The following is a 12,155-nucleotide window of genomic DNA, read 5'->3' on the forward strand; positions in this document are numbered from 1 at the left end:
CTAAGTGGTGGATAAGAAGTTGCTAAATGAGGTATAATGTAGGGAAATGTGAAGTTATTCACTCTGGTACAAATAATAGAGGAGAAAATTGTAAATATTACTGAAAAAAGACACATCTTGTCAAAGCTTTCCTGACACTAAACAGGACAATTTGGAAGAATACTAATTTAAGGGGAAAACTAACATATGCAAGAAGAATGCTGTTTGGTTATATCCTGATTGTAACAAGGTCAGTCAGGTGGAAGTCATCGTATATGTGTGCCCTTATTGAGATTGCTAACCTGGTCCAATCAGGGAGCCCTGCTGACAATATAAACAGGAAAGTCAGAGGTTCTTTTCAGTCTGAGAGCTGGCTCTGAGGAACCTGGATCAGTGGCAAGGATTTTTCACATATAAATGAAGAGTGACTTGGTGATGGGATACCAGCCTCTGTAGACTTATTTCAGTTTAGCAAGTGGATTGTGATTGCTAGAAAACATTGCCAGTTGGTGGTTATTGATGGTTAGTCATCAGATTTTGGTTAATTAAACTTGCAATTATCTGTCACCTATTTTATTGAGTTGACAGCAGTACATGCATCAAACATTATATCTCTTTGATTGTTTCAATAAATAGGATACTAACTGTACACCACCAGGCCACACTTGTAAAATCTAACATTTAATCTACAGAGGCATCAAGGCCTAAACCAATTGAAATCAATGGAAATCTGAGAAATATTCCTCACTAACTGGAGTCATAATTGGCACAAAAGAAAATTTTTGTGATTGTTAGATGATAATAATTCCATCTTCAGGATATTACTCTTGGAGTTCTTCAAGGTTCTGTCCTAGGCTGAATCATCTTCAGCTGTTTCCTTAATGAACTTCCCTCGAACATAATGTCAAAAGTGTTCATTGGTGATTGTACAGTGGTCAATCTCATTTTTATCTTCTCAGATACAAAAACAGTCTATGTTGCATGGAACAAGACCTAGACAACTTCTGGCTTGGGCTGATATGTGGCAAATAATATTTAAACAAAAATGTGTCAGATCATTGGTCCATTTCTAACAAGATAGAATTTAATCATCAGCTTCTGATATTCAATAGCATTATATCACTGAAACCCCTGCTCCCAACATCCTGGAAAGGTCAGGAAGGAGTCATTGATGACCAAAAACTGAAACATGACTAGGCACAGAATTACTATGATGGGAAGAGCAGGTAAGACATTGAGATTTTGTGGTGAGTTGAACAGTTCCTGACTTCCCAAACTTTGTCCATCATCTATAAGGCACAAATGAGGATTGAGTTGGAACTCTCACCACTTGCCTGGACCTGTCAATTTTCACAGCACTGTCTGAAGGATTTTTCAATTTATAAAGCATTCCAAATTTCTATTCAGTGATGGATTTCAGTCCGGCACCATTACATCATTGCAGATAAATGCCAGTTTGCCTAGGTTTGCCTGAATGCTTCCATTGTAATCTACCAAGATAGTGCTTCTGGAATCATAAAGAAAAGTCTTACCAATGTGATTAAAGCTATCTGCAAATGCCAGTCTTGTGATTTTTAATGTCCAAACTGAGAATTGATACAATTATTTAATTAACAGTTATCAGATGGGAGGGAAAACTTGAGAGGAGGTTTTGTGAAATGAGGAGGTAGGAGAGCAGAGTGAAGAGTTCAGAAGTTGAGAATTCTGTCTCTCCTTTTCTTCCCACAGCCTGTTCACCACAACACACAGGTTGGGGGTGCAATCGGATCATCTGCATGTGTTTGGATGAAGATAGCTCCCACGATGTTTGAGGCTCAACACCATTCACAGCAACTTGATTGATATCCCATCACCACATTAAACAGTCACTAACTTCACCTCTGGCATACAGTGACAGTAGTGCTACCACCTATAAATGATGCATTGCAGCAACTTGCATGTTCCTTTAACTGAGCTAAGTCAACAAGAAACAGAGCTGTTGGAATTCAAGAGCCAGAAGACATAGAGATTATACATTCCTGAATTGAATAGATCCATAGATACTTACTTTATATGTTCAAACAACTGCACTTGGCTTTGCTATGGAGAAGGGATCATCTCCCCATCACTGACAAATGATGTTATTATTGTCCTTATCTTAAGCAGCCACACACTTGTTGGGATGGGCTGGCAGATAATGAAGTGGAACAGAGAGAAAGTGTGTCAATCAGAATCTTTGCAGTTCAGCAGATTTCTGCAGAGGAACGTGAGTCCGAAGAACAGGACCATTTGATGTACATGAGATTTTCTATCTTACTGCCTTCTTGCTATCATTTAGTCAAGTAAGATGGCAACGTCTAAACACTGAGATATATCCTTAATTTGAATTGGCTCTTTCATTTCTCAATTACTATAAATAATACCTATAAAGGTTTGTTCCAATCCTTTAGTTCCAGTGCCAGATCCCTTGTGTGTGGATTTAACATTGATCAAGACCAGTTCAAAGGATTATCCATTATGCAAAAATGGAAGTTGGACCATTTGAGTAGAACAATAGTTTATGCATACAATGTACAAGCTAGATTAAGAAATTAAGTTTTTGACAACTTATGATTATACAGAAATGTTTTTTAGATAATTTTGGTGAAATGTATACTTGATTCTCATAAAATATTGTTAATTGATTTGACATTTCTGTTTATTAAATCTTAATCTGTGACAGAATCCAATTTTCCATGTACATAGGGCTTAATTACATTTTATTATATTCCTGTGATGTACATTAATTTGCATACTTCCTCTTTGTTCTTTTTAAAAGTCTTCTTCTCAATTCTAGCAAAGCTTTTTAAGTCACCTTTAGTGTTTTCAATTTTTAGATTACAAACTACTGTATTGTATTCAAGAGATGGCTAAATATAGCACTTGAGGCAAATGGGATCAAAGGTTATGGAGAGAAAGCAGGATTAAGCTGTTGAGTTGGATGATCAGCCATGACTGTGATGAATGGTGGAGCACGAAGGGCTGAATGGCCTCCTCCTGCTCTTATTTTATATTTCTATGTATCATGCATGCTGTCTCCTCAGCATAAAGATTAATCTCTGTCTGTCACAATTCATCAAAATACTCCATTGCAGCAATTTCACTAGTCTAAAAGTTATACTCTTCTTTATCTTCCTTGAGTAAATCTCCACAAATATCACATGCTAAAGAGATGCAAATTAACTTAAAGATGAAATTAACTTTTCAACATTTACATTGGTGAAATGCATCATTAGCTGCCTAAGAAGTATTAAAATGATCATGAAAGGCTGCAAGAGTTTTAACAAAATTGCATTTTTAAGAATTGTATGTTTCAAAACTATAATCATGCATTATTAATGAGCATTAAATGATTATAATTAATGGACTTTTCACATTATTTGGAAAAGAAAGAAAAGAAGCCTGTGTTTTTTTGTGTGTGTTTTCAATTGACATAGTTTAGTTTCTAGATAAAAGAATTAGGAGTTACTAACTTAACTTTAAAGAACGTATCTTAAAAATTCATTTTGATTGTTTTCCAATCTAGGATTGATGTTAATATGGTTGACCAAATCAATACTCGAAAAAGATCTTGTCTTTGTGGAGTATCTTCACTATATCTCTAACTGCTTGTTTATCATAGAAACATTAGAATATAACCAGGATTGGGGTTATACAGAACCAGAACTTAGTTTAAATCATGTTTCATATTTCTTATTTTGATAGAAACCATGTTCTCTCACAGTGTCATCGAGCTGTACAGCATGAAAACAGATGCTTCGGTACAACTCATCTGAACCGACCAGATATCCTAAATTAATTTAATTCATTTTGCCAGCATTTGGCCCACATCCCTCTAAACCCTTCCTATTCATCTACGCATCCAGATGCCTTTTGAATATTGGAATGGTACCAACCTCCACCACTTTCCCTGGCTGCTCATTCCATATATGCACCATCCTCTGCATGAAAAAGTTGTCCCTTACATCTGTTTACAATTCTCCCCTCTCACCTTAAACCTATGTCCTAAAGTTTTGGAATCTCCCACCCCAGGAAAAGACTTTGTCTATTTACCCTATCCATGCCCCTCATGATTTTATAAGCCTCTATAAGGTCACCCTCAGGCTCCAACGCTTTTGAGTGGCATAGGATCTGCTTACCTCTTCAGAGAGAATTCAAATGATTTCTGTAATGGGTAGGTGATCAGCTTTCTTCTTCCTTGTAGGCAATCCCTTGAGATCAAGGATGATCGTCCTTCACTCCAGAGTTGTGGGTTTAGGGGTGACTAGTGCTGGATCTGCATACCATGACACAGCAGGGAGAGGTCTTGGGTTAATGAGGCCAGTGGGTAGGATGCATAGCTTTTTGCCCACTCCTTTCACTTCTCTGTACTTGGTCTCCACTTGGGCCTGTCAAAGATACTTGAGATGGTGTTTTCACAGATACATCTACTCCAGTTTGGCAGTCTTGGAGAAGAGACTCCCACAAATCAGTGGGGTGTTGCATTTTTGCAATGAAGATTTGAGGATGTCCTCGGACTGTTTCCTGCGGCATCCTGGTAACCTGTTTATGTTATGAAGCTCAGAGCAGTAAGCTTGACAGGCATGTGGTCTACATGGTTTGCCCAAGGTAGCTGATTGACAGCAACCAGTGCCTCAATACTGGTGATATTGGCCTGAGCGAGGACAGTGATATTGGAGTATTGATCCTTTGATTGGATTTGCAAGAATTGCAGAGGCATCACTGATGATATTTTTCGAGGATTATGAAATATCTATTGAACATTGTCCAGTTCTCTGACACTTACAGAAAGGTAGATAACACAATTAAACTGCTGCCTATGAGCGTGGTGCCTGGTTGAAGTTTTTGTCATCAAACATCTTAGACCTGAGTTGGTCAAAGACTGCACTAGTACTCTGAAGTCATAGAAATGCAGAGATGTACTGTACAGAAACAGACCCTTCAGCGCAATTCATCCTTTTTAAAACCATTGAGTCCATGAAGGCCTCAAGTTATAAAGTCAAATTATTGCCAGTTAAATATCAATTGTCCATTTTTACTACAATCTTAACATACCGTACATGTTTTGCTGAAGAGAAAGAATTCTGAATGCAGGAAATCTGGAACATAAACAGAAACTGCTGAAGAAGCTCAGCAGTTCTGGCAGCATCTGTACAGAGAAAGCAGAATTAATGTTTCGAGTCCAGTGACCCATCTTCACTGGAACAAAAAGATTGAACTCAGCTTTCTGTCCACAAATTCTGCCAGTGTTGCTGATTCCTGCAGAATTGCACGCAATATTCCAAAAGTGGCCTAACCAATGTCCAATACGTCTGCAACATGACCTCCCAACACCTATACTCAATGGTCTGACCAATAAAGGAAAGCATACCAAATGCCTTTGTCACTATCCCATTTTGGCAGGGGCAGTGTTTGTGCAATGTGTCCAGGAAGCTTTTCTAACTCAGTATGTAGATTGTCCGACCAGAGGGGAGGCCATATTGGATTTGGTGCTCGGTAATGAACCGGGACAAGTGATGGGCTTGTTAGTGGGTGAGCATTTTGGTGATGGTGACCACAATTCTGTGACTTTCACCTTGGTTATGGAGAGAGATAGGTGCGTGCAACAGGGTAGGTTTTACAATTGGGGAAGGGTAAATATGATGCTGCAAGACAGGATCTGAGGAGCATAGGCTGTCAGGGAAGGATGTCATTGAAATGTGGAACTTTTTCAAGGAACAGATACAACGTGTCCTTGATATGTATGTACCTGTCAGGCAGGAAAGAAATGGTCATGTGAGGGAACCTTGGTTGACGAGGGAGGTTGAATGTCTAGTAAAGAGGAAGAAGGAGGCTTACATAAGGTTGAGGAAACAAGGTTCAGTCAGAGCGTTGGAGGGATACAGAATAGCCAGGAGGGAGCTGAAGAAAGGTATTAGGAGAGCTAAGAGAGGGCATGAAAAATCTTTGGCGGGTAGGATCAAGGATAACCCCAAGGCCTTTTATGTGTATGTGAGAAACATGAGAATGTCGAGAATGAGGGAAGGTCTGATCAAGGACAATAGTGGGAGACTGTGTATTGAGTCGGAAGAGATAGGAGAGGTCTTGAATGAGTACTTTTCTTCAGTATTTACAAATGAGAGGGACCGTATTGTTGAAGAGGAGAGTATGAAATGGACTGGTAAGCTAGAGGAGATACTTGTTAGGAAGGAAGATGTGTTGGGCATTTTGAAAAACTTGAGGATAGACAAGTTCCCCGGGCCTGACGGGATATATCCTAGGATTATGTGGGAAGCAAGAGAGGAAATTGCAGAGCTGTTGGCAATGATCTTTTCGTCTTCACTGTCAACGGGGGTGGTAACAGGGGACTGGAGAGTGGTGAATGTTGTGCCCCTGTTCAAAAAAGGGAATAGAGATAACCCCGGCAATTACAGGCCAGTTAGTCTTACTTCGGTGGTAGGCAAAGTAATGGAAAGGGTACTGAGGGATAGGATTTATGAGTATCCGGAAAGATACTGCTTGATTAGGGACAGCCAGCACGGATTTGTGAGGGGTAGGTCTTGCCTTACAAGTCTTATTGAATTCTTTGAGGAGGTGACCAAGTATGTGGTTGAGTGTAGAGCAGTAGATATAGTGTACATGGACTTTAGTAAGGCATTTGATAAGGTTCCCCATGGTAGGCTTATGCGGAAAGTCAGGAGGCATGGGATAGTGGGAAATTTGGCCAGTAGGATAGAGAACTGGCTAACCGGTCGAAGTCAGAGAGTGGTGGTAGATGGTAAATATTCAGCCTGGGGCTCAGTTATGAGTGGAGTTCTGCAGGGATCAGTTCTGGGTCCCTTGCTGTTTGTAATTTTTATTAATGACTTAGAAGAGGAAGTCGAAGGGTGGGTCAATAAATTTGCAGATGATACGAAGATAGGTGGAGTTGTGGATAGTGAGGAGGGCTGTTGTCAGCTGCAAAGGGACTTAGATATGATGCAGAGCTGGGCTGAGGACTGGCAGATGGAATTCAACCCTGTCAAGTGTGAGGTTGTCCATTTTGGAAGGACAAATAAGAATGCGGAATACAGGGTTAACGGTAGGGTTCTTAGTCAGGTGGAGGAACAGAGGGATCTTGGGGTCTATGTTCATAGCTCTTTGAAAGTTGCCACTCAGGTGGATAGAGCTTGTAAGAAGGCCTATAGTGTATTAGCGTTCATTAGCAGAGGGATTGAATTTAAGAGTTGTGAGGTGATGTTGCAGCTCTATAGGACCTTGGTAAGGCCACATTTGGAGTACTGTCTGCAGTTCTGGTCGCCCCACTTTAGGAAAGATGTGGAAGCTTAGGAGAGGGTGCAGAGGAGATTTACCAGGCTGTTGCCTTGAATGGAGAATAGGTCGTACGAGGATAGGTTGAGTGCTAGGCCTTTTCTCATTGGAACAGCGAAGGATGAGGGGTGACTTGATAGAGGTTTATAAGATGATCAGGGGAATAGATAGAGTAGACAGTCAGAGACTTTTTCTCCAGGTACAACAGAGTGTTACAAGGGAGCATAAATTTAAGGTGAAGGATGGAAGGTATAGGGGGGATGTCAGGGGTAGGTTCTTTACCCAGAGAGTGGTGGGGGTATGGAATGCACTGCCTGTGGGAGTGGCAGAGTCAGAATCATCGGTGACCTTTAAGCGGCAATTGGATAGGTACATGGATAGGTGCTGAAGCTAGGACAAATGTTCGGCACAACATCGTGTTCTATGTTCTATGTTCTGTGTTCTATCCTATCTACCTGCAACTCTACTTTCAAGCAACTATGAACTTGCACTCTAAGGTCTCGTTGTTCAGCAACACTCCCCAGGACCTTACCATTAAGTGTATAAGTCCTGCTCTGATTTGCTTTTCTAAAGTGCAGCACCTCGCATTTATCTAAATTAAACTCCATCTGCCACTCCTCAACCCATTGGCCCAGCTGATCAAGATCTCATTGTAATCAGAGGTAACCTTCTTCCCTGTCCACAGCAGCTCCAATTTTGATGTCATCTGCAAACTGACTAACTATGCCTCCTATGTTCATATCGAAATCATTTATATAAATGATGCAAAGCAGTGGACCTAATACCTGATCCCAGTGGCACACCACTGGTCACAGGCCTCCAGTCTGAAAAGCAATACTCCACCACCACCTCTGTCTTCCACCTTCAAGCCAGTTCTGTATCCAAGTGGCTAGTTCTCCCATTATTTCATGAGATCTAACCATGCTAAAATGTCTCCCATGAGGAACCATGGCGAATGCTGTGCTGAAGTCCATATAGATCACCTCTACTGCTCTGCTCTCATCAATCCTCTTTGCTACTTCTTCAAACAACTCAATCAAGTTCGTGAGACATGATTTCCCATGCACAAAGCCATGTTGACTATCCGTAATCAGTCCTTGCCTTTCCAAATGCATGTAAATCCTATCCCTCAGAACTCACCCCAACAACTTGCCCACCACCAACGTCAGGCTCACTGGTCTATGGTTCCTGACTTCTACTTATCACTTTTAGTAAACAGTGGCACAACATTAGCCAACCTCCAATCTTCTGGCACCTCACCTGTGACTACCAATGATACAAATATCTCAGCAAGCTGCCCAGCAATCACTTCCCCAGCTTTCCCCAGAGTTCTAGGGTACACCTGATCAGGTCCTGGGGATTTATACACTTTTATGCGTTTCAACACATCCAGCATCTCCTCCTTTGTAATATGGACATTTTTCAAGATGTCACAATCTATTTCCCTACATTCTATATCTTCCACATCCTTTTCCACAGTAACTAGTGATGAAAAATATTTGTTTAGCATCTCCCTCATCTCCTGCGGCTCCACACAAAGACCGCCTTGCTGATCTATGAGGGACCCTATCCTCTAGTAAAAAATGAGGTCTGCAGATGCTGGGATCACAGCTGAAAATGTGTTGCTGGTTAAAGCACAGCAGGCCAGGCAGCATCTCAGGAATAGAGAATTCGATGTTTCGAGCATAAGCCCTTCATCAGGAATGAGAGAGAGTAGCCAAGCAGGCTAAGATAAAAGGTAGGGAGGAGGAACTTGGGGGAGGGGCGATGGAGGTGGGATAGGTGGAAGGAGGTCAAGGTGAGGGTGATAGGCCGGAGTGGGGTGGGGGCGGAGAGGTCAGGAAGAAGATTGCAGGTTAGGAGGGCGGTGCTGAGTTGAGGGAACCGACTGAGACAAGGTGGGGGGAGGGGAAATGAGGAAACTGGAGAAATCTGAATTCATACCTTGTGGTTGGAGGGTTCCCAGGCGGAAGATGAGGCACTCCTCCTCCAGCCGTCGTGTTGTTATGTTCTGCCGGTGGAGGAGTCCAAGGACCTGCATGTCCTCGGTGGAGTGGGAGGGAGAGTTAAAGTGTTGAGCCATGGGGTGGTTGGGTTGGTTGGTCCGGGCGTCCCTGAGGTGTTCTCTGAAGCGTTCCGCAAGTAAGCGGCCTGTCTCACCAATATAGAGGAGGCCACATCGGGTGCAGCGGATTCAATAGATGATGTGTGTGGAGGTACAGGTGAACTTGTGGCGGATATGGAAGGATCCCTTTGGGCCTTGGAGGGAAGTGAGTGTGGAGGTGTGGGCGCAAGTTTTACATTTCCTGCGGTTGCAGGGGAAGGTGCCGGGGGTGGAGGTTGGGTTGGTGGGGGGTGTGGATCTGACGAGGGAGTCACGAAGGGAGTGGTCCTTGCGGAACGCTGATAGGGGAGGGGAGGGAAATATATCCTTGGTGGTGGGGTCCGTTTGGAGGTGGCGGAAATGATGGCGGATGATACGTTGTACGCGGAGGTTGGTGGGGTGGTAGGTGAGAACCAGTGGGGTTCTGTCTTGGTGGCGGTTGGAGGAGCGGGGCTCAAGGGCGGAGGAGCGGGAAGTGGAGGAGATGCGGTGGAGGGCATCGTCGATCACGTCTGGGGGGAATCTGCGGTCCTTGAAGAAGGAGGCCATCTAGGCTGTGCGGTGTTGGAACTGGTCCTCCTGGGAGCAGATGCGGCGGAGACGAAGGAATTGGGAATATGGGATGGCGTTTTTGCAGGGGGCAGGGTGGGAGGAGGTGTAGTCCAGATAGCTGTGGGAGTCAGTCGGTTTATAATAGATGTCTGTGTTGAGTCGGTCGCCCGAGATAGAGATGGAAAGGTCTAGGAAGGGGAGAGAGGAGTCTGAGACAGTCCAGGTGAATTTCAGGTCGGGATAGAAGGTGTTAGTAAAGTTGATGAACTGTTCAACCTCCTCGTGGGAGCACGAGGCAGCGCCGATACAGTCATCGATGTAGCGGAGGAAAAGGTGGGGGGTGGTGCCAGTGTAGTTGCGGAAGATGGACTGTTCCACATATCCTATGAAGAGTCAGGCATAGCTGGGGCCCATGCGGGTGCACATATCCTATGAAGAGGCAGGCATAGCTGGGGCCCTAGTTATCCTTTTGCCCTTAATGAATTTATAAAGTCCCATTGGATTCTCCTTAACTCTCTTTGCCGAAGCTATCTCATGCTACATTTTTGTACCCCTCTCCGATTTCGCTCTTAAATATATTCCTACTGCTTTATACCTTTCTAAGGATTCACTCAATCTATCCTGTCTCTACATGACATATGCTTCCATCTTTATCTTAACCAAAACCTCAATTTCCTACACCTACCAGCCTTTCCTTTCACCCTAACAGGAATATACTTTCTCTGGACTTGCATTATCTCATTTTTGAAGGCTTCCCATTTTCTAGCTATACCTTTACCTGTGAACATTTGCCCTCAATCAGTTATTGAAAGTTCTTGCCTAATACCGTCAAAATTAGACTTCCTCTAATTTAGAACTTCAACGTTTAGATCTGGTCTATCCTTTTCCATCGCTATTTTAAAACTAATACAATTATGGATACTGGCCCCAAATTACTTCCCCACCTCAGTCACTTGTCCTCTCTTACTTCCCAAGAATAGGTCAAGTTTTGCACTTCCTCTGGTAGGTACATCTACATATTGAATCAGAAAACTTTCTTGTACACACTTAACAGATTCTCTCCAACTAAACCCTTAACACTATGGCAGTCCTAGTCTGTGTTTGGAAATTTAAAATCCCCTACCATAACCACCCTATTATTCTTACAGATAACTGAAATTTCTTTACAAATTTGTTTCTCAATTTCCTGCTGACAGTTGGGGTGTCTATAATACTATCATATTAAGGTGATCATCCCTTTCTTATTTCTCAATTCTACCCAAATAACTTCCCTGGATGTATTCTCATGAATATCCTCTCTAAGTACAGCAGTAATGCTATCCCTTGTCAAAAATGCCACTCTCTCTCCTCTCTTGCACCCCACCCCCTTTCTATCCTTCCTTTAGCATTTGTATCCTGGAACATTAAGCTGCCAGTCCTGTCCATCACTGAGCCACATTTCTGTATGTACTATGATATCCCAGTCCCATGTTCCTAACCACGCCCTGAGTTCATCTGTCTTCCCTGTTAGTCCTCTTGCATTGAAATAAATGCCATTTAATTTATCAGTCCTACCTCATTCTCTCCTTTGTTCCTGCCTGCCCTGACCGTTTGACTTGCTCCTTTTCCCAACTGTACTAGTCTCAGACTGATCTCTTTCCTCATTATTTCCCACCTCCCCACCTTACTAGTTTAAATCCTCCTGAGCAGTTCTAACAAATCTCCCTGCCAGTGTATTAGTCCCCTTCCATCTCAGGTGCAATCTGTCTTTCTTATACAGGTTACTTCTACCCCAGAAGAGATTCCAATGATCTAAAAATATGAACGCTTCTCTCCTGCACCAGCTCCTCAGCCATGCATTCATCTACTTTATCCTCCTATTCCTATCCTCACTAGCTCATAGCACTGGGCATAATCCAGATACTACTACCCTCGAGGACCTCCTCTTTAAATTCCTGCCTAACTTTCTATCATCTCCCTTCAGAATCTTATTCTTTTCCCTTCCTGTGTCATTGGTTCCAATATGTACAATCACCTCCTTGAGAATATTCTGCACCCTCTCTGAGATATCTTTGATCCTGGCACCAGGGAGGCAACACACCATTCTGATTTTCCATTGCTCGCTGCAGAAATGTCTGTCTGTGCCTCTGACAATCGATTGCTTGAAACCCAACATATCCCTCATTACATTAGAGCCTGGCTTGGTACCAGAAACTTGGCTGTTGTGCTACAT

Source organism: Hemiscyllium ocellatum, chromosome 5 (assembly GCF_020745735.1).
Source record: "Hemiscyllium ocellatum isolate sHemOce1 chromosome 5, sHemOce1.pat.X.cur, whole genome shotgun sequence".
Classification (NCBI taxonomy): Eukaryota; Metazoa; Chordata; class Chondrichthyes; order Orectolobiformes; family Hemiscylliidae; genus Hemiscyllium; species Hemiscyllium ocellatum.